The sequence below is a fragment of the Sus scrofa genome, chromosome 1 (genome assembly GCF_054392235.1).
Source record: "Sus scrofa isolate SSC_HxYL_T2T_F1_AM1 chromosome 1, Sscrofa_HxYL_maternal_Yorkshire_Landrace_v2.0, whole genome shotgun sequence".
Taxonomy (NCBI): domain Eukaryota; kingdom Metazoa; phylum Chordata; class Mammalia; order Artiodactyla; family Suidae; genus Sus; species Sus scrofa.
This window is the reverse complement of record NC_139383.1, coordinates 44,563,579-44,587,175: the sequence shown is the minus strand read 5'-3', so window position 1 is coordinate 44,587,175 and position 23,597 is coordinate 44,563,579. Positions and strand designations below refer to the sequence as shown.

The window sequence follows — 23,597 nt, the reverse complement described above, 5'->3', positions numbered from 1 at the left end:
CTTCCAATGATGAAAGAGCCCTGAGAGCAGAGTCCTGACCTAGTGGAATGTGTGGAGCGCTGGGTGTGCAGGGTGCTGGAAGGCAGGAGATTAAAGGAGGGCTGGCAAGCATGGACTGGAAGAGAGGGCAGCACTGAAAGACATGTGTGTGTCCTGTGCTGGGGAGAGAGCTGGGCCACACAGCTCTGAAAGATCTGAAGGACAAAGCAGAGCCAAAGGCTACCTGGTTGATCTTTTGAAAGGAGGACAGGAGGCTGTGGGAAATATCTAACCCCTAAACCTCACATCTCAATGCATAGCCTCTACTCCTCCCAACACCTCATTGCTCACCAAACCTTGCAGAATCTCTAAGGAGATCATTCCATGACACATTGGATCCCACAGCTCACAGTGTCATCATTATTCCTGCTGATCCCTCATGGCCCTGAAGAGTCTATCACCATCCTACCCACTATGCTCATCCTCTTCCTCCCTTTCCTCTTTTCGGCTCTCAGGTGCCTCCCTCAGGTACACAGACACAGTTGACAGCAATAGGGCTCCAGCAGCATCTGATAGGCGACCACAAGCTACAGCAGGAGAGCTTCCACTTTAGGGAGGTACTCTCTTCAAATGAAACAAATGACCTCCCCTCCCACTGAGGTGGAAGCCCCCTGAAGAAGACTGTAAACATCACCTGTAATCTCATCACCTAAAGAGCCAACCACCACTAACACTTCGATTATTTCCTTCCAGGCTTTTATTATATACTGGAATTTTTCTCTTACAACATTGGAATAAGTATGTGTGTGTGTGTGTCTAAAACATATATGTGTATTGTGTGCAGATATAGATATAGGCAGTTTTATGCCTGTCTTTTTCACTTAAGAGTATATATTCAGTATCTTTTCATGTTGATGAAAGAAATAAGACTTTTAAAATAGCCAGCCATCATCTATAAATAAAATATAACATTTAAACATTTGCCTATTCCTTATCATTTGAGTTGTTTCAGGTTTTAATGATCAAAATATACTGTAATAAATATCTTATATATAAATTTATCTGGACAGTCATTGCTCTCTTACTATGTGCCTGACCCTGAGATAAATGCTTTATGCATATATTACCTCATTTAATCTTCACAAAATTCTTTGAGGTCAGTTCTATTATTATCCTCATTTTACAGGTAACGGATGAGGAAGAGAGGTAAGGAAACTGTCCAAGCTCACACAGAAGAAAACAGTGAAGTCAGGCTTCAAATACAGATAGCTTTACTCTACAGCCTGAACTCAAAGTCAGCTGTAACATCCTAGATAATTAAATAACATGGAATCAAAGTCTACAAAGATTTACTAATTTGCATGTTTGTTAAAAAGTAATTCCTAGGAGTTCCCGTCATGGCACAGCGGAAATGAATCTGACTAGGAACTATGAGGTTGCAGGTTCAATCCCTGTTCTCACTCAGTGGGTTAAGGATCTGGTTTTACCATGAGCAGTGGTGTAGGTCGCAGAAGTGGCTCAGATCCTGTGTTGCTGTGGCTGTGGCCAGCAGCTACATCTCTGATTAAACCCCTAGCCTGGGAACCTCCACATGTAGTGAGTATAAAAAGACAAAAAGACAAAAAATAAAATAAAATAAAATAAAATAATTTATATAAGTAGTATATGAGAAGTCCACACTGTACAGAGTGATATTAAATGAAAAATAAAAGACTTCTTCATCCTCCTCCTCTATTCTCCAGACCTACTCCCTAAAACTGATAGTTAAACCTTCTCTCTTTTTCCTCCTCCTCCCTACTGCTCTCCTTCTCCTGTTTCTCCTCCTCCTCCTTATTATTTTGATGATTGCCAGTATACTTTTCAATAGAGAAGATTTTGGACCAGTAGTTTATCATGGAAAAAAATCAATTAACATCAGAAATTATAATAAGTAAGACATATAGATCATTGATGCATGCCTAAGATATTTTCTCTTCTTAAAGACAAGCTGCCCATTTGAACAGCACATGGTCTGTCATGTATCAACCACAGCTGGTACACCTGGCGTAGGATTTCTAGCCATCATTTCTTTAATGTGCAGCGAGGAGTTAAAGCCATGTACAAAGCAACCGTGTGTAATCAATCTAGATTGCTTTTCATTTTCTTCCAATCTTTCTTTGAACATTGCCTTCCCATACCAAATTCAATGACAATATTTTTTGTAACTTGCCTTTAACAAAGCATTTACCAAAGAACTTTGTAAAACCAAAGTGACATTTTCACAGTGACTTTTCATATAAAACATCTCTTATCTCACACATATTTTACTAGCTTATTTCTAATTTAATGGCTAGTAATGACTATGTGTACTTCCTAACATGTATTTACATAATAATTGTATTAGCTTGCTAGGGCTGTCATAACAAAATAACACAGACTGGGTGGTTTAAACAACAGAAATGTCTCACAGTTCTGGAGGCTAGAAGTCCAAGATCAAGGTGTCATTAGGCTTGGTTTCTGGGGGAATTCTCTTCCTGGCTTGTAGACACCTGCCTTCTCCCTGGGCCCTTACAGGGCCTCTTTTCTGTGTGCCTGAAAAGATCTCTGCAGGGTTTTTCGTGCTTCCACCTCTTCTCACAAGGACACTAGTCCTATTGGCTTACGGCCCCATCTCTATGACCTCATTTAATCTTAATTATCTTCCTAAAGGTCCTACCTCCAAATATAGTCACATCAGGGGTTGGGGCTTCAACATATGAATTTGGGGGGGGGGACATGATTCTGTGCATAACAATAATATGTGTATTTCACACATAGGTATGGAATTTTTCTTGTCTAATTTGGTAGTAAACAAGTGTGGAGCAACACAATGGACTCTTGGGTGAGTTTACAAACCAACTGGCAGGCACTGCAGGCAGGAATGACTAGAGTGGTCTGTTTGCCACTAGTCCCTATGTTAAAGAAGAAAAGGGGAACATTGTTCAGCTAAGCTAAATGAGATCACTTAAGGGAACATCTGCAGTATTATGCTCTTTTTTTTTCCAATGTGTCAATTTTTAGAAGTTCCTAGTGACTCTACGTACATTATTTCTCACTTCTTCTCCTCTCTCCTTTTGATAGAGATGGAGTAGGCACAGGTAGTTGTAGAAGTCCCAATCAGGGACCATAGTTAGAGAGGGAAACCTAGGGGACATTGGGAGATCACTGTAAGGTAATAATTGCTCAAGAAAGCCATCAGAATAAGGCAGGCTTGCTTGACTAGTGGAGGCACGAGCTATGCCTCATGTCATTGGGTGAGGGATGGAGCAAGGCTTGAATTCAGGTTCAGATCCAGGGTAGGAGGTTGAGGACCACCTTCCTGCTGATTTGAATACACAACTTACTGGATACTAAGGAGGAGTTACTACTCTGAAGAAAGAGGAAGAGATGGTCTTTTCTGACGCCAGCTCCCCCTGGATGATAAAACTGTAGGCCACCAGATCCTCAGGGCAGGGCCTCCTTGCCTGCCCACTTACATCTCTCACAAGCGTCCTATCTTAATAAATCTACTTCTTACCTATCACTTTGTCTCTCACTGACTTCCTTCTGTGCGGAGGCATGAAGAACATGAACCTCAGTGAGTCCAGACACCAGGTGAGTGATTCTAATTTAAAACCGTGGGTTCGAATCCCAATCTGGGTTTTGCCTGGGTTCAGACCATTAGTGCTGTCAGTTTCATTTTCACTAATAACATTATTTTAATTCTTCTATTATTTACCTTTTTAACCTAACACCTGAAAATCTCTTTCTTGTTTCATTAATTGTGGAGAGTATACTTTAACTATACCCTGTCAAGTGAGGAAATTAGTACCTTGAATATCCTCCACATCTCCCCCCATTTCTATGTTCCAAATTCTGAAAACTATATCATTTTTAAATTGTCTGGGTTTATATTTGCTTTCCAATCTGTAACTATACTTAACTCAAAAGCGTTTTGTTTATAGATTCAAAAAATTAAAAAAAAAATAAGCCGTAAGCTTCTGTAAGTATTCACAGCAAAAACAAGAGTATGATTGGACCCTTGGACAATGAAATGGCAATTCTATATTCTAAATCTGTGTTGCTTAAAAGAGAACAATACAAGCATTACAGGCAAAAGAATTCTCATTTTTTACATTCACCCAATACAGCAGAGGAAAATAAATGATATTAGTCTGATTCATATTCTGCCTTGATAAAGTCTTTTTATCTCTAAAACTTCTACGAGCTTCCCTTTATTTGCAATGTTCTAAAATTGAACATTGGTGTGTTCAAAGGTAAATCTTTGTTCCATCCATCTAGCTGAATATTCAATGGAATGTTTTCAATCTGAAGATTTGTGTCCTTTAAGTCTGGCAATTTTTTTCTATTTTTTGTTATTCTTTTTTTTTCTGTTCCCTTCCTCAAAATTCCTTCTGGAAGAACATTATTTTTTTTTCTCACATTTCATCTAGCTGTTCTAAATTCTGGGAGATTTTCTTGACATTATTCTACCAGCCTTTCTTTTAATTCTTTCCACTTCAGGAATTTTATATTTTAAAAACTCTTTCCTTGGTCACTCACTGCAGATCTGTATACAGGAAGTTTATTGAGCAGTGTCTGCTAGGTCAATAGCTGTTAAGGAAAGAGAAGGGAAGGGAAGGAGGTGAGGTAGAGCAGAGAGTACTGTGATGCATTCATGAAAAGACCTTACTCTGCAAAGGCTTAAGGTATTATACAACCCACTGACAAGTCATTGACTTTGGGCTGTCCCAGGAAAGGGGTATTGTGAATTTGAATAGTGGTGCTAGCTGAGGTCCCATAGGCAGGAAAAACTTATACCCAGAATATGAGTTTGTTCCAGGCAAGACGGATACCAGAGAGGTTACTGCTAGAAAGAAAAAATTAAATGTTTTCTTTCTATGCTATTTTTTAAAACAGTTGCTTTATATTTATAATCCATTGAAGTATAAACTAATTCTGTACTATTTTTGCCAGTCAGGTTTACTTTGTAATAATTTGTTTCATATCCAACTCTTCAACACTAAGGATATATTTATGTAGCCCTACGAGCTATGTCACTTTTCCCAAAATAACATACTCGGCCCTAAACCATGCAATCCGACAATAAGGAATTTATTATCAACGACAAACTGTAAACAGACAGTATTTCTGACTCCTAAAAGTATTTGACCTATCAAAGGAGCACTGGACCAAAGGTCTACTGTCATAGTCATACATCCTATCATAACGTCGCTGAGTTTTTCTTACAAGCCTGGTAAAGATCCCATTTATCAGTCAGCAGTCAGTCTATCCTGCCCAAGGGCAGGTCCTCCACTCTTTCTATTGGCCAGAGAGAGAGTGAAGGAAGGCAGCAACTGCTGCCTCAGTCAGTCCCAGGCTCCACCTTCACTCTACAGCGATCACTGACTGAAATGCATCAGAGACCACTCAGCTGTTCGTTAAGGAGCCCACAGAGAGGGGTATTCGTGCACTTACACATGAACTGAATCTAGGAGGTCCGATTCATAGAAAAAAACAATGTATACCCCTATCCCCTTTGCCCTTTACAAACACAGAGCTTAAACTAAGGACTAGCAATGCAGGCATATCGGGGGTTGTGTGTGCAAATTGGCAATTAATGGGCCAACCTTAGTTCCTGAAAGAAAACTACGCAAAATGAAAAGGGCTTGAACAAGCATCCTGGAGCCTAGTTCTGGATCAGCGCTAATCTACAGATAGTGTTTCACTAACTGGGGTCTGCAGCACTTGCCAGGTGTGTCTTAGGAATGTCACTGTCACTAAATCTGGAAACAGAGTAAGGTGATAAGGAGGAAGTGAGACAAGAAAGGGGCAACATCCAATGGATGTTAGGACCTCTCAGGGACCCTGGAATTGAGAGATAAGTGAATTTTATCCAGCTGCTTCTTCTGAGAGTGCAGGTTTGGGGAGTTTTGCAGTGATGCTACCTAGATATTAGCATTCTATGCATAGGGCTAGGAAGCAATTGCTTTCTGAGAACACCAATATTCCCAGATTTGGACCAATACTGACCCTGGGACTCTTCCACTGAACAGCTGACTGGCCTCTACTGAGTATCAATAATCTCCAGAGGCTGAGCGATGAGGCTGGTCTGACAGCTGCATCTGCTGCTTGTCCATCATCTCTTCTGGCCAATAGAAACAAGGCATGGTCCCCGTGGCCTGGGAAGTTCCCTTGCTCTCCCTCTCCACTGGCTATGCCAAATGAAGAAGTCATTACTACTCAGGGCTGGAAAAGAAACCATGGATGTCTGGAGGGAATAAAAGAATGAGAGAACAGGATACAGGCAGCCAGTTGGTCACCAGGGCACATTACAGCCTCTGGGCACTCTTTCCAGATGCCTTGCATTTTTCAGTATACAGCCACTTTTGCCATCCCTTCACTGGGGGAGTTGAAGGTTTCAACATCCCTGCATAATTCAGTCTTTAGGAGAGAGATAGCAATGTCTTGAGCAAGAGAAATTAATGCAGCAGCCCAAAAAGAGATTCAAAGTTTTCTCATTGTTTCGAGATTAATTCAGGAAGTGCCATGAGGAGCCCTGGGTTCCTAGGAGCCATGAATGTCATTTAGAGAAAGTGAGAAAGAAAAAATGAGACATGTAATCATTCCATGTTTCTTCAGACACTCTCAGTGGGATCCTAATTCTCTCTGTCCTCAGGGTATAGTGTTTTTCATGGTTGCCCTTCATCACTGTTTTCATGCCCTGTCTCTCAAAAGCCTTATAGTTGTTAATAGTGATAATAATACTAATAATAGCTTCCTTCTGAACCATGCACTGTGTTTACAAAGATTGTTCACATCCGTGATTCCATCTGAAACCCAAGGAAAGAAAGACATGTAGTATCATGCCCATTTTAGAGAAATGCCATAAAGGTCAAAAAGGTCTGAGCAGCCCCAGACAGAAAAGCTGATAAGAGGCCAAGGTGGAACTTGACCTCACATGCTATGTTTCCAAGTCCAGGTTTCTTTCCACACTCATGGCTCACATTACATCAGCCTTGTCCACAACTCAAGTAACACCAGACAGCTGTGATCCAGAAGGAGGGGCAAGGTGAAATACATAATAGCACCTGGGAAGTTCATCTGGAGTATGTTTCCTCCATGATGTCATTTCCCTGAAGGAAATTTCATCCATGCCACCAGTGTGTATATATGTGCATAATAAAATTATAATCTTTCCACTTACCAGATCAATGACTGTTGAAATGGAGTCATTGAGTAATCTTAGTTCTTTTATGAACTCCTTTATCCTCTTTCATTTGGGATTCAGTGCCATTTTCTCAAATCCTTGGGGAGTGAAAAGGGAACAACGTAATTGACAAAGTCAGTGACTGATTTCTACTGAGATCTGAAAGGTAGAATTCTGTGTGTGTGTGCGGGGGGTGGGGGTAGTGTTTTAAAAAGCAATGTGACTCACTTTTTTTAATCTATAGAAAACAATTCTTAACATTTAAGAGTGGAATTTATACAGGAAAACCATTTAGATATGGCAGTGCATACACAGAGCAGAAAGCTAGCTGACCTCAAACTACTGACAACTTTCAATAAATGACACTTTGTTTTTCCTTCCTCAGGATCTATGCTTTTAAATGTCCCTTTCTTTGCCTTTTTCACTTTTCATAAAAATGGAACATATGACAATAAAAGATTTTTCCTTACCTCCTCAAAAAATAATATTGGAAAAAAAGGACTCCATTGCTGGCTTAAACCAAATAAAGTAAAACAGCATGACCAACCAGTATCTCAATATTTTGAGGACAATCTTTTTGCTGTTTTGATTTTCCACACCAGTTAAGAGATCTGGACTAGACACTGAAACTTAGAAAGGCTTTCACAGTAACCCTTAGGAAACTTTAATTCACAAATCCTACAGTGCATGACACTCAACAAAAACCATCCACAAAGCACATTAGTCAAGAAAAAAGAATAACAATTCTTGATATTTTTCTGGTCAGAAAGATTAGGGATATGGGATAAGATCACTGTGAATTATAAAAATAGAAATTCTACAAAGATCCTAATTATTCTCTCCTCTAGAAGAACAACAAAAGCCTCTATCTTTTCCAAACTTGATCCCCAGGACAGACTTGTCTTCCACCCTCAAGCACATTTTCTTCTCAAGTTGTAGGAACTGAAACAAAAAAAGAGGAAAGAGTAGGGGAGGAAAGTAGAGAAAAATTAAAAGCCATAACCTGAAGCCAGCACAAATGCACCAGAAAATGTACTGAACCAACTGCATCATTTACTTCTTATTAAGGATCAGGAAGCTAAAATACTAAGGTGTTTCTCAAAGTACAAAGACTGTCTTCATGTTTGATTCTCAAATAAGCTCAAGTGGGAGTTCTAGAATATCATCCAATCTGTCCATACTAAAAAAAAGAAAGAAAGAAAAAGAAAAGAATTCGAGCAGTCAATGTGCCTTTCAGACAAATCACAGTGGGACTGTAATATTTAAAAAGTAATTCACAATCCCAACTTCTATGGTATATACAGCAGTGGTTCTCAAACTTTATCATGCATCAAAATGACTTAGAGGATTTATGAAAACAGACTATTGGGCCCTGCCTCCCAGGGCTCTGGTTCAGTAGATCTGGGGTAGAGCCTGAGAATCTGTATTTCCAATAAATTTCCAGATGATATTGGTGCTGCTGTCCTGGGGACTACTCTTTTAAGAATCACTGCTATAGAATATTTAATAGAAAGGATTTCAAATTTTGATGCTAGGATAACCAAACTTTTTTACAGCAATATTTAGATTTTTAATGTTTAAATGTAAGGTTTCACAGAAAAGGAAATACAAATGGCTCAAGCAGATACTCAACCTTATTCTTAAGTGAAAATAAAAAAAATTCCACTGTGATTTAATCTCTGGTAACATACCATACCATTATGCAATTAACAGATTGGCAAAAATCAAAATGTTTGTTAACACTTTATAAAGATTCAAGGAAATAGGTACTGTCACACATTGTTGATAGGACTATAAACTGGCATAATCCTTGTAGAAAGCAATTTGCTAATATATCAAATAAAAAATGCAAAAGTCTTCTGACCTAAAAATTCCAATTTAAAATTTTGTTTTATAGCAATTCACTCACGTGCAATATGACCTAGGTACTGGTTATTAAATGTAGCACTATATGTAACACTAGAAGATTAGAAGGAATTAAAATGTCTGTCAGTAGGGACTGCTCCAATATTTTTCTGTTCTTTTGGCCACACCTGCAGCATACAGAAGTTCCAGGCCAGGAATCCAACCCATGCCACAGCAGTGACCCAAGAAGCTGCAGTGACAGTGCTGGATACTTAACCTGCTCTGTCACAAGGGAACTACAGAGCTGCTCTAATATATTATGATATATTCATAGAATTAAATCTTAAGCAGTTGTAAAAAAAGAATCAAGAAATTCTTTAGGTACTAATATGGCACAGTCTCAAAAATATGTTAAGTGAAAAATGCAGGTTAAACAGTGTGTACTGCAGAGTACATTTATGAATAAGTATCTCCAGAAGGATATTTATTTATTTATTATTGTTATTGTTATTATTATTATTATTATTATTATTATTGTCTTTTTGCCATTTCTAGGGCTGCTTCCGCAGCACATGGAGGTTCCCAGGCCAGGGGTCCAATCGGAGCTTTAGCTGCCAGCCTACACCAGAGCCATAGCAACGTGGGATCTGAGCTGCGTCTGCAACCTACACCACAGCTCACAGCAACACCGGATCCTTAACCCACTGAGCAAGACCCGGGATTGAACTCACAACCTCATGGTTCCTAGTCGAATTCATTAACCACTGAGCCACGACGGGAACTCCCAGAAGGATATTTAAAAAACAGGTAATACTTCTGGGAGTGTAGAATAACCAAACATTTAAGGTAGATTAAAAATAATAAGGCAAAGAATCACTGTCTAATATGGAGAATTCAAAGTAGGATTATTAATTTAATGAGTAATAAACAAAAGAAAATTATCAGAGATAAACTTTGAAAAAGTTTTACTCGATTCAACTAAATTGCACCAGAGCTCTGTTGAAAAATTAACACTGAGTTTACATATTGTTGATCAGCTAGAGAAGAAAAAAAGAACATCGCAAGTAATTGGTAATTCTTTGGTTTTACACCTAATAAAAAACTAAAGGTTTTGACTTATGCGAAGAATGAAAAAATAACTTTAAAATTTAGACATTAATTTTAAAAATTTAGAAAGGAAAACAGAAAATGACATTAACATTGTTGGTTAAGAAAAAGGTGTACAAAGGGAGTTCCCACTGCAGCTCAGAGGAACCAAATCTGACTAGTAAACCTGAGGATGCAGGTTCAATCCCTGGCCTTGCTCAGTGGGTTGGGGATCCAAGCCCTGGTGTAGGTCACAGACAGGGCTTGGATCCCAAGTTGCTGTGGCTGTGGTGTAGGCTGGCAGCTGTAGCTCCGATTTGACCCCTCGCCTGGCAACTTCCACATGCTGTGGGTGTGGCCCTAAAAAATCAAGAAAAAAGAAAGGGTGTACAAGCCAACAGTTTTACAGGAAACCAGGAAGTGTTCATTCTGCCAAGTACAATGCATACTTTGAATTTGTCACTAAGAAATGGCCTCAATTGTGCAAACAGTAATAACTTTTGGAGAAAAATTAAACAATTATATATAGCTTCTAGATCTTGATGAAACATATCAAATGTGACAAATGAGAGTAGAGCTCAGACGTGGAGGCAGCTCAACACCTCAGGCTAAAAAAGACCTACTACGTGACTGGGAAGTAACATGTTAGATGGTTTTATTTTTATATAAATCATGGCTTACGTTTTGATCTTAAAAAATGGAAAGTAAAAAGAAATATTCAAAAAGTAGAAACAACTCAAATATTGGTGAGTGGGTAAGCAAGTTGTGATACATCAATGTAATGGAATACTACTCAGCAGTGAAAAGGAGCAAACTATTAATTCACATAACAACTTGGATAAATCTCAAATGCATTTTGCTAGGTGAAAGGAACCACACAAAGAAAGGCAGCATACCACATGATTCTATTTATAAGGCATTCTGGAAAGAGCAAAACTACAGGGACAAAAAGATATCAGTGGCTACCAGAGTCTAGGAGTGAGAGGGGTGAAGAGCTGACTAGAAAGACATTTGAGGGGATTTTTTTTTTGAGTAATAAAACTGCTATATCTTAATTGGGATGGGAGTTATATTCTTATATGCATTCATCAAAACCATATAACACAATGCAAAGGATGAACTTTTCTGTATGCAAATTATGCCTTAATTTTACAAACTGCTTTAATGTATCCAGAGAAAAAGGGAAGAAAAACATGTAAAGAAATGTTGCAATGCTGTAACTTGGTTGGTGATTCTTCAATCTTTGGTTTTTGACACCCTACTCATTGCTTGTGAAACTTAGATCATAACTGCAAGTTGGAAGTCAGGAGTAAGTATACTTAATTGATGTATTTTTTCAGTTTGTCTTGACACACCTCAGCAGTTAGACTGGAAATGCAAATGCAAGTTGGGTCACTCTTGTATGGTTCATATTTTTATTCTACTCCATTTAACTCAGACTAAAAAGACATCTCACTTGAAGCTTATCTTTTTATGTGGAAATGAGATGTATTAAGTAAAATGTTTTGAAGTCCTTGTTATGAGACTGAAGAACATAAATGAGCAGTTACTACAAGCAGTAACATAATCTGCTAGCAGTTGTAAAGGAGCTGAATGTTTGGAATAAAGGTTTAGGGGTAAGTATATGGAATTGGTTGCCATAAGAATCCAGAGATAATTATACTCTGTGCTCCCTGGCTTTTGGAGTAAAATGTATTTGATTATCTAAGCTAAAGTTGATTTCCTTCCTTTTCCAGCAGCTGAAGATCATAAGACCTGAGATGCAATTGTTATTTCCCCAAAAGCCACTTTCCTAAAGAGCGTCGAACTCTACTCACCCTCTCCAGCAAGGAAATCCCCAAATTTTAACAAGCAGACCTTTTTCCCAAAATTGCTAGATACTTTCCAAGACTACTGACAAGTTAGAAGAGGCTGAATTAGTATCTCCTCTTTTTCCTGTATCTAACTTTCATTAGACTTACATATAAATATGAATTACCCCATAGCACAGACGTGAATTCTTTTCATCATAAAGAAAAACCTAGATAACAGAAGCAAGAAAAAGAAAAACATGACTAAATCTAACCCATGAATAAACTTTCTCAACTGCTATAATTTTCCCAAACTCTAGTCTTCTAAAGTTAAAAAAATTTAAATTTTCTTTAAACAGCACAAAGTCTTTTTTTTTTTTTTTTTTTCCTTTCTTTTTGACTGTGCCCATGCCATGCAGAAATTCCCAGGTCAGGGATCAAACTAGGCCACAGCAGTGACCCAAGCCCCAGTAGTGACAATGCTGGATCCCCAACTGCTAGGTCACCAGGGAACTCCTACAGTGTCTTTTAATTCGACTGCAGGAATAGGCTCAGATGCTCTGGTGTTGACCTCTGCAAGCAAAAGTATTCCATCATAAGCAAATTCTTTTAGAAAAGAAAAAAAGAGGGAACATCCCCAAAATAGTATTGATAACAAAACCGGAAAAACATACTATAAGACAGAAATACACGATTTCATTCATGAACATAAACATTCCTAAGTAAGATATTAATAACCAAATCCAAAAAATTATAGAAAACATGAGACATCATCACCATGGTTGCTTAATATTAGGGAATCACTTGATGAAATTCTCTACATTAACAGATTAAGGAGAAAATTTGGTCATCTCAATTAATTCAGTGTGAGAAGTAAAATCATCATCAGATGATATTACTGTCCACATAAAATACACCAAAAAACCTATAAGTAAAGTATTGGTATTTATAAGCTAATTTAGCAAGGTGGCTGAATTAAAAAAATAAATGAATGCACAATTATAGTCTTCAACAGCAACAAAAAATTAGAAATTTTAAATTTAAAAAAGATACCATTAACAAGAGCAACAAAAAATTGGAGAATGCCCAGGAATACATCTTGAAAGAATTTTAAAATACTTAAAGAGAGAACTATTTTGTAATTCTTGCATAGAAAGACCCACTGGCAAAAGATGTCAATTATCCCCAAATTGATCTAGAAGATTTTTCAGGGAACCTAGTAAACTAATTTAAAATTTTACATGGTAATTCAAAACACAAAAATACCCAGGATATAGGAGTTCCTGTTGTGGTGCAGTGGAAATGAACCCGACTAGTACCCATGAGGATGCAGGTTCGAAACCTGGCCTCACTCCGAGGGTCAGGGATCCCAAGTTGCTGTGGCTGTGGCATAGGCCAGCACCTGTGGTTCCAATTCCACCCCTAGCCTGGGAACTTCCATATGTGGCAGGTGCAGCCCTAAAAAAAAAATACATCCAAGATACACTTAAGATAAACTACGAGGTATGGCAATATACCCTACCTGTACCCTACCATATAAAGACTTAACATAAAACTATACTAGTTATAATAGTATGATAATTTCAAAGGAAGAAATAAACAATTTAACAAAAAAGGGAAGCCAGAAATAAACTTATGTGTGTATAAGTTGATTTTTTTCAGGTAGAAAATCAGTAGAGAAAGAGTAGACTATTTAACAAATATTGATGGGACTGCAGATTATTCATATAGAAAAATATAAATTAAAATTTCTATTTTACACCTCACTAAAAAAACTACTAAAAATCAATTTCTGGTGAATTAGAGAAATATATGTGAGAGGAAAACGTTTAAAGATAATATAATATTGTTATAATCTCAGGGAGGAGTTTAATAAGCAAAATACAGCAAAAATGTAAAGAAAATGAAAATTTTTCAACATAAAATTAAGAGCTTCTGTTCATCAAAAGAAACTAAAAAAGTAGAGACAAACTACAAATGGGAGAAGATATTTACATCATGTATAACAAAGGATTAGTATTCAGTATATAAGAAAAACTCCTATGAATCTAAAAGAAAAAAAAAAAAAGCAACCAAGTAGGAAAAAACATGGCAGACATTTCGTGGAAGAGGAAATATTTATAGCTAATTGTCATAAGTAATCAAGAAAAGAAAATGAATATAAGATTCCAATACACACATAACTTGGCCAATTTATTTATTTGTTTATTTATTTATTTTTGGTCTGTATTTTTTTTCAGGGCCACACCTGCAGTATATGGAGGTTTCCAGGCTAGGGGTCCAATTGGAGCTATAGCTGCTGGCCTACACCACAGCCACAACAACACCAGATCCGAGCCGCCTCTGTGAACTACACCACAGCTCATGCCAACACTGGATCCTTAACACTGAGAGAGGTTAGGGATCAAACCTGCATTCTCAGGATTACTAGTCAGATTCGAGTCCGCTGAGACATGATGGGAACTCTTTATTAGCCAATTTAAAAATCAAAACCATGTGTAGGCCAAGGTTAGTAATACTCTCACTTTTTGATGAGAGTATTAACAGGTACAATCAGAAAAATATTTTGGGATTACTCAGTAAAGTTAAACATGCATAAACCCTATAACTAGTCATTGTACTTCCAATGATATACTTTAGAGAAATTCTTATACATGTATGTATCAGGAGACATGTTGATAGCTGCATTTTTTTCAATATCAAAAAGTTATGAACAACTGAAATCCCCCTTAACAATAGTATGAATAAAACTGTAGTTTTATTCTCTACAACATACTGTATACAGCAGTGCACACAGCAGAAAATAAATGGACTACAGCTTTACCGATCACATAAAGAGCAAAAACATAAATTTGAATGAAAGAAGCAAGTCACAGAAGAATAAATACTGTATGAATCAATTTACCCGGAGTTTTTAAAGAGTCGAAACTAAGCAATATATTGTTTAACCATATCCATCACAGATGGTAAAACTAGGGTAAAGAGACAAGGAAATTATTTAAACACTGAGATAATAAGATAATATAATATTTAAACATTGAGATATTTTCCTCACTCTGTAGAATCTCTGAGTTTAATAGGTTGGTTCTTCATTTCTGCAGAGGTCAGGGCATAGGTTATGAATTATACACTCATATTATGGGATTCTGATCCATATTATTGGTTAATTTCTTACTGTCAGACTATAATAAGGACATAATAGTTACAGAAAGAAAATAAATACAAAGAATATTGCTATGATAAACCTGAAGAAATCTAGTTAGTACCTTCAAGTTATTTATGTACTTCAATGTCTGTCAAGATATATTAATAGATGTTTAAATCCCAGGCCCTAAGTAAACATTGGATTTTTTTTTTTTTTTTTTTTTTTTTTGTCTTTTTGCTATTTCTTGGGCCGCTCTCGCGGCATATGGAGGTTCCCAGGCTAGGGGTTGAATCAGAGCTGTAGCCACCGGCCTATGCCAGAGCCACAGCAGCGCAGGATCCCAGCCGCATCTGCAACCTACACCACAGCTCAAGGCAACACTGGATCATCAACCCACTGAGCAAGGGCAGGGACTGAACCCGCAACCTCATGGTTCCTAGTTGGATTCGTTAACCACTGTGCCACGACGGGAACTCCTGGATCATTTTAGAACCATTAAGACCTTAACTGAGCATTGAGAGAGAATTTCCCCAAATAAAACTTAAGTCTAAGTATATCTTTCTTGTAATTCAGAGTAAAAACTATGCTAACCACCTTTTAGAGAAGAGGTCATGGAATCAGTAAAATGCAAATATCATGTTCTCGACTCTTTTTCACTCTGATCTCAGAAGAATTACTGAACTAAACATCAGCTCACTAATATAAAAAATCAAGATTGGAGTTACCGCCGTGGCGCAGTGGTTAACGAATCCGACTAGAAATCATGAGGTTGGTGGTTTGATCCCTGGCCTTGCTCAGTGGGTTAAGGATCCATCATTGCTGTGAGCTGTTGTGAGGTTGCAGACACGGCTCAGATCCCGCGTTGCTGTGGCTCTGGTGCAGGCCAGTGGCTATGGCTCCGATTAGACCCCTAGCCTGGGAATCTCCATATGCCACGTGGGAGCAGCCCTAGAAAAGGCAAAAAAAACAAAAAAAGAAAAAAAAAAAAAAGAAAGAAAAAAATTAAGATAATAGAGCTGTTAGAAAACTTAAATAAACTATATGTAAAATGCCTTCTAAGGATTCAAAATGTTATCTATTATTAATGAAATTATTAAAATATCAGTAACAAGTTAAGCTGGAGTCGTGACTATTTAGAATGTCCAAAGACATTTTTGTCATTGAGTTACAAAAATTTTTTTAACTGAGTTTATTGGCCTAAAGATTCTTTATGCAAAGAAAATAGAGGTATAAATCGATGTCTTGATTAGCTGGAAAATTCAACTATTTCTTTTGCTTCCTAAAAAATATATATGTGCAAGTATATTTTGAAGTGGCAGTGTGTAAGTTTTCAGAAACACCAAGGGACAGAGATATTCTATCCATTTCTTATAAAGATGTATTTCAAACCTTATTCAATAGTTAAGAGAAAAAAATTATCTCATCTTAAGAAAGCACTCTGGTTTCAAACTATACTACAAAGCTACAGTAATCAAAACAGTATGGTGCTGGCACAAAAATAGATACATAGATAATGGAAAGCATTGACAGCCCAGAAATTAATTCATACCTTGATGGTCAATTAATCTCCAACAAAGGAAGCAAAAATATACAATGGGGGAAAGAAATCTTCTTTAATAAATGGTGCTGGGAAAACTGAACAGCTCCATGTAAATGAATCGAACAGAACTACTTTCTCAAACCATATACAACTCAAAATGGATTAAAGACTTAAATGTAAGATCTGAGACCATAAAACTCCTAGAAAAAAAACATAGGCAGTACACACTTTGACACTGGTCTTAGGAATGTTTTTTTGGATATGGCACCTCAGGCAAAGGAAACAAAGGCAAAAGTAAACAAATGGGACTACATCAAACTAAGATGTTTTGCACAGAAAACTACACTTCTGATAAGGAGTTAGTATACAAAATATGCAAAGAACTTTTATGACTTAGCATCAAAATAAAAACAAACAACCTGATTGAAAAATAGCCAGATGGAGTTCCCGTCATGGCGCAGTGGTTAACGAATCCGACTAGGAACCATGAGGTTGCGGGTTCGGTCCCTGCCCTTGCTCAGTGGGTTAAGGATCCGGTGTTGCTGTGAGCTGTGGTGTAGGTTGCAGACGTGGCTCGGATCCCGCATTGCTGTGGCTCTGGTGTAGGCCAGTGGCTACAGCTCTGATTCGCCCCCTAGCCTGGGAACCTCCATATGCCGTGGGAGCAGCCCGAAGAAAAGGCAAAAAGACAAAAAAAAAAAAAAAAAAAAAAAAAAAAAAAAGAAAAATAGCCAGATGACCCAAAGTGACATTTTTCTTAAGAAGACATACAAATACCCAACAGACACATGAAAAGATGCTCAATATCACTAGTTATCAGGGAAGTACATTTCAAAACCACAAGCCACCTCACATCTGTTAGAATGGCTACTATCAAAAAATAACAAATATCAAGTTTTGTTGTGGAGAAAAGGGAACCCTCATACATTGCTAGTGGGACTGTGAATTTGTGCAGCCACTGTGATAAATAATATGGAGTTTCCTCAAAAAATTAAAAATAAAACTGATGTATGATCCAGAAATTTCACTTTTGGGTATTTAACAGAAGAAAACAAAAACACTAATTCCAAAATATATATGCACCACTATGTTCACAGCAGCATTACTTATGACAGCCAAGATGTGAAAGCAACCTACATATCCATTGACATATGGATGAGTAAAGATTGACACACAATAGAAAATCACTCAGCCATAAAAAGGCAAAATAAAATCGTGCCCTTTCTGACAACATGAATGGATCTATAGGAAATTATTCTAAGAAAAATAAGTGAAACAGACAAAGACAAATACTACTGATCTCATATACACAAGGAATCTAAAAACCAAACCAAACAAACAAAACAAAATGAATACAGAGACATAAATACAGAGAACAAATAGGCGTTTGCAGAAGAGGGGATGGGAAAAACAGGTGAAGGGGATTAAAAGGTACATTCCTCCAATTATAAAGTCAGTCAGTCACAAGGATGTAATATATAGCATAAGGATTTTATTCAATAATGTTATAATAATTTAGGGACAGATGGTTACCGTACTTATCATGGTGATCATTTCATAATATATGTAATATCAAACAATTATGTAGTACACCTGAAACTAATGTAATATTGTATGTCAACAGTCTCAATAAATAATCCTTTAAAATCCAGAACATTCCAAACAAAAACAAAAACTTAAATCTGTTGCATGGTGGCAACCACTTACACTGTAATTACAACTATTTGCATAGCAATTACATTGAATTATGTATATAAGTAATCTAGAGATGATTTAAAGTATACAGGAGGCTAATGTGAATTGCTTCATTAAGTAGTGTGATCCTAGCACTGCTGATGTCAATATCCTCAGATTGAAAATGTATTTGTATTTGCCTCAAAGACTGTGATAGAGAAGTAAAAAGAAGCCAATTCCTTCTTCCTCACCTGTAGCCTCCAGCTCCCTCCTTGCCCACTCCTTCCCTACAACACCCACTCCAGACACAAAGACATACTTTTTCCTTCAGAATGTGAACATGGAAGCCTCAGCATGAATGTGAGTGGCAAGTGGCTTATCTGGAGCCACCTGAGATTCACTCGCTGGATGCTTGGAAGACACAGCTCCCTTTTATATTACATTTCCCTGGAATTCTAAAGGATCTCTGGCTAACTAATTCTGTCTAATATTTAAGAATAGGCCCCTACTTGGTGAGATCTGGGGAACAGAGGACATTTTCAAGTAAAGTTTATAATGTGCAATTCTTTAAGAAGGAATTTAGGCTAGAAATAACACTCATGCTGGAAATTTTTAGAAACATTAACACTATTTTCAAATCAAATGTGAGTCTGTTCAATTTCAGAGTTTGGAATCATGAACATCCTTGGATAGAGGTCATCTAATGCAGCTGGTTCTTTCTTTCTTTTCTTTCTTTTTCTTTTTGTCTCTCTTAGACAACACCCCTTTGACAGATGGAAGTTCACAGGCTAGGGGTTGAATCAAAGCTGTAGCTGCCAGCTTACACCACAGCCACAGTAACGCTGGATCTGAGCTGCATCTGCAACCTACACCACACCTCATGGCAACACCAGATCCCTAACCCAATGTGCAAAGCCAGGGATTGAACATGCATCCTTATGGATATTAGTTGGGTTACCCCTGAGCCACAACAGGAACTCCCCAGGGCTTTATCTACATGAATGAACAGGGCTTGAAATGTGACAACATTTCACACCACAGATCAGTTCCCAGTATCCTGATATCCAGTCTATCACTCCTTCCTTGCTACTCATCAATCTCCTCCATTCTTAAGAAAGTAACTAAGATAATGTCATCAGATTGAGGGTGTGTTACTTTCGGAGAGAAGACAGGGCAATGTCCCATGAAATGCAGCCACTGGGCTGAGATCCCAAAGTATGTGACCTTTACAGCTACAGGCACCCAGGGATTAAGTCTGCCTCCTCCTGTGCTTCAAAGGTGGCCATCAGCAGCACACCCACCTTTCCCCTCCCCCTTTAAAAGCCAAGAGTTTGCTCCAGTTCTTCAGCTACTTGCTTACAAGCTATTTGACAACATGGGCTTTGAAATGTCTCCTTTGACACCTACTCTTGGAATTTTCTTCCAACTGAAATAACTGTGTGTAGTTTTCAGGTTTGCTACCCAAAGTGAAAGAAAAAAGGAAAGGAAAGGGAAAGGGAAAGGGAAGGGAAGGGAAGGGAAGGGAAGGGAAGGGAAGGAAAGGAAGAAAGAAAGAAAAAGAAAGAAAGAAAGAAAGAAAGAAAGAAAGAAGGAAAGAAAGAAGGAAAGGAAAGAAAGAAAAAGAAAGGAAGAAAGACAGACCCCTTTAATTGTTGGGAGTGTTGCCTTAATTTAGCAATTTGCTTTATTTTTTTAATTTATTATTATTATTATTATTATTATTGTTTTTAGACAAAGACAAAGACATCTTAAGGCCACACTCAAGGCATATGGAGGTTCCCAAGCTAGGGGTCTAATCGGAGCTGTTGCTGCCGGCCTACACCAGAGCCACAGCAACGCAGGAGGATCTGAGCCGAGTCTGCGACCTACACCACAGCTCACAGCAACACCGGATCCTTAATCCACTGAGCAAGGCCAGGGAACGAACCCAAAACCTCATGGTTCCTAGTTGGATTCGTTTCCACTTCGCCGCAACGGGAACTCCTAGCACCTTGTTTTAAATGCACAGACATGGCCTTTTTTTTTTTTTTTTTCTAAAAATAGTAGTTGGCTAATAAAATTATCTCCTTGCATTACTGGAAGGCTGTTTTACCACACTCTTTACCAAAAATAAGAAAAGGCAGTGACTTGCAATTAGCAATCTCCTCATATACCCAAGAACAAAGCGATATACATTGATGTAGATTAGGGCTTCAAATTTATTTTGCCACTGAAAACCCACAGAGAAAATGAAAGCTAAGGAGTAAAAATATGTGTTCATTTTGAACCATTTCAGAGTCACTTTCTTCTTAAAATATTTACAAACACCAACAGACACTACTAAGGTCTTGGCCACATTCTGAGTACATGATTTGTTTGGAGAAAGAGTTAGTTTGTTTAGGAGGATAAGCATCAATCTACTAAGATGGGAAGAAGTTTCCTTGGTGAAAGCCCACTTTAAGACCTGAATTTTTCAGTTTGATTTCTTGCGTGGTCATATTTAGCTGGTTTTCATTTCAAATCAGCTGGACAACTGCCAAATTTCCACTTTGATTCACTGTGTGGCAATATCTTGCATGAGGCACAAAAAATGATATTCTGTTAAATTTTACATTTCAAATTTTTTAAATTTTAACATTTTCTTTAGGTACTGTCACAGGTTAGATTATGTTACAGATTGATTCATCAATTTCTCTCATAAAGAAATGTGAAAAAATAACATCAGTGGGTAAAGTTTAAATTTCGTAGTCAACAACTGGAATTTTCCTAAAATATGATGAATAGTATTTTTAGTATAAAGTTAAGAACAGAAATAAAAGGTGTAGTCTGTTTAGGAATCTCCTAGGCTAAGTGTCCTGGTGCATGGTCAAATTTCTTTCTACATGTCATACTTAAGGCTATGGGTTAACCCTAATTTATTTATGTCACCATGAAATTTACATAAAAATTAGTCACAATAGCCAAAGAAATTAAAGACAGGTGATACCAGTTTAGGAGTCAGTGCTAAAAATTCTTTCACATATGCCAAGAGAAGCTTTCTATGAGTGAGTCTCTAAGAAGCTGTTTCAAGACCTCTTGAAGCATGTGACAGGACAACACCTTCTGTCTGTTATTGCTGTGGTCTCCTTTTAATCCCTTTAGCATCCTGCTGAAATGAAGCTTATAAACAGAAGTTTGGGAATGGATCAACACCAATACTGTCAAATGTCTAAGTCAGCAGTTCAAATCCTTCAGTCTACTTCCACATTTTGAACCTGAAAATTCTTCTATGAACCTGTATCTTACAAAAAGAGTTCTACACATATGTTCGTTTCTAGCCTACGTTTGTTTCTAGCCCATTATCTCCAGACTGCACGTCTTTAAAGAAAAAAGATCACTATGGTCAGAAATCAAAGGCAAGTAGACTGATTTTTCTAACCAAGTAAAGATGAAAAACAACTTCTTCCCAGTAAGAAATAATTGATACATGCTCTCCGACTTAACTCTTCATGTTCAAGAAAGTATCAGAGAATGTAAATTTCCTTTTAACTGTTGCTGTCTTGTAAAAATCTGTTGAGCCAAAATATTTTATACGTATCTATTTCAAATCTCCCCTTTTTGTCACTTGTTATCATTTTAAAGGTTTGTGTCTTGTGAATTGTATTTGTATAATAATGTCTTCATACTAAGCATTTCATAGAAACTCATTAAAAAGAACTCGTTTCTGAAAGATGAATCTGGCATTAAATATATTTCTCAATCCTAGAATTGGACATTATTGTCAACATGAATTCAAGAGAAAATCAAATTCAGAAAGTTGTGCTTATTTACATAAGTTAAAGTTGTCTTCTACTAACATGAAAATAGTCATTAAAATATAAAGGAGGAAAAGTTTAACATTCTTATAATAAACAAATATATATCAATAATTAAAAAGTAGTCTCATCTATTCATGAGGATAAACCATGGAGGATTTTTACTTGAAAACATTGTTAAGAGCTACTCTAATTTGTATGAAAATAATCGAACCTTCTTTTTCCTTGTTTTTCACTAAGTCAAACTGTAATTCCTCCACTTAGCATTTAGGTGAGATTTCAGAGAACAGGAATTTCTCTTTTTTCCTTTATTTCTTTAAAATAGAATCACCATTCAGACTTTCCATTAATGACTGGGTATCACTACTAACTAAAACAGCATGCCTGAAAAAAGTGGCTTCTGCAGACATGTTTTCAACCAATACTATTAATAGTTTGAATCCACAAAATCTTGTCAGCTACTTTCCAAATTCCAAACACATCTCTGCTCTGTAAAACAGGCAATGATGGGCTTAAGGGTTAAAAAAAAAAAAAAAAAAGCCTGCAAGATTACCATACCACTGTGTTTATCCTCTTTGGTTTGAAGAATAAGGCAATATAAAATGTCAACACTCACAGCAGAAATTATCACAACATTGTAAATCAACTATGCTTCAATAAGACTTTAAAAAAAAGAAAAGCCAACATGCAATGATGGAAACATGGGCAAGGGAGGGGCTGGGTTGGCTGCAATCAGTACTGACTCCAAATTAGTTAATTCCATACACCTTTCCCTTAAAGCAGCTTCTCTGTGGTTTTCAGAATAAGATGACACTGGTGGACCGGAAAAAAAAGTTCAGAAAGTAATGAAGTCAGTTAGCTCATCCAAAAATGAGAGGCAGTTCTTCTGAAGAGAAAATAATTTCATTGTGATGCTACCTTGAAACATGTATTCATTTAAAAGCAATTTAACTTCATGTATTAACTTTGAGAATAAAGGCACCATTTATTTTCACAGTTCTAGATATTGGTAGAATTGCACACCAAAACTAGGGTAACTGAAGGGGAATATTGGTGGAATTAACTTCAGTTTCTTATGACAAACTCCCCAATGGCAGCTCAAAAAATTGTCATGAAGCTATTATAAAGCAGAATTCATTTCTAAAAGGAGTTTTACATTCCTTCAGCCCAATTAAGAAGTTAAAAGGCAAGTAGATTGGTAATAGCTGATCTTTCTGGGGATGCTGGCAGTTTTTCCTTGAGTCTCAAGTTCTGGGACATTTATCTATTTGGTCTGCAGTCTCTTCTAAAATAACTGTGGAAGAAAGGAAGAGAAAAAGAGGGAAGAGGAGAGAGACTTGCCCCCTGTTTTCTCCTCCAACCTGTAGCCCATCCCGAAGGTTCTGAATCATTTGACTCTGTTAATGTTCTGACGGCTTGAATGGCTGGAAGAGTAAGAGGGGTGGAATTTAGTCGTGTTTTACTTTCTGCCTCAACACAGAAACAAGAGGTGACCTCCTGAGATTGATAAATTCCACCCACGCCTAAATGACAGCTTCTCAGATACACAAAAAGACTG

The 23,597-nt window shown here is 37.3% G+C and overlaps 1 protein-coding gene and 1 long non-coding RNA gene across 7 annotated transcripts in view; both read right to left on the bottom strand.

Moving 5' to 3' along the window:
• Positions 1–23,597, bottom strand: part of PHF3 (PHD finger protein 3) — a 1,103,753-nt gene that overhangs the window by 710,662 nt on the left and 369,494 nt on the right. The gene's annotated exons all lie outside the window — the stretch shown is intronic.
• LOC146406051 (uncharacterized) overlaps positions 1–23,597 on the bottom strand; it is a 215,811-nt gene that overhangs the window by 189,541 nt on the left and 2,673 nt on the right. The window contains exon 2 of one of the 6 annotated variants that reach the window (XR_014804964.1): positions 7,184–7,284. The exons of the other annotated variants lie outside the window; for them this stretch is intronic. This is a non-coding gene — a long non-coding RNA (uncharacterized LOC146406051). The remainder of the gene's footprint in view (positions 1–7,183; positions 7,285–23,597) is intronic. 6 annotated transcript variants of the gene reach the window in all.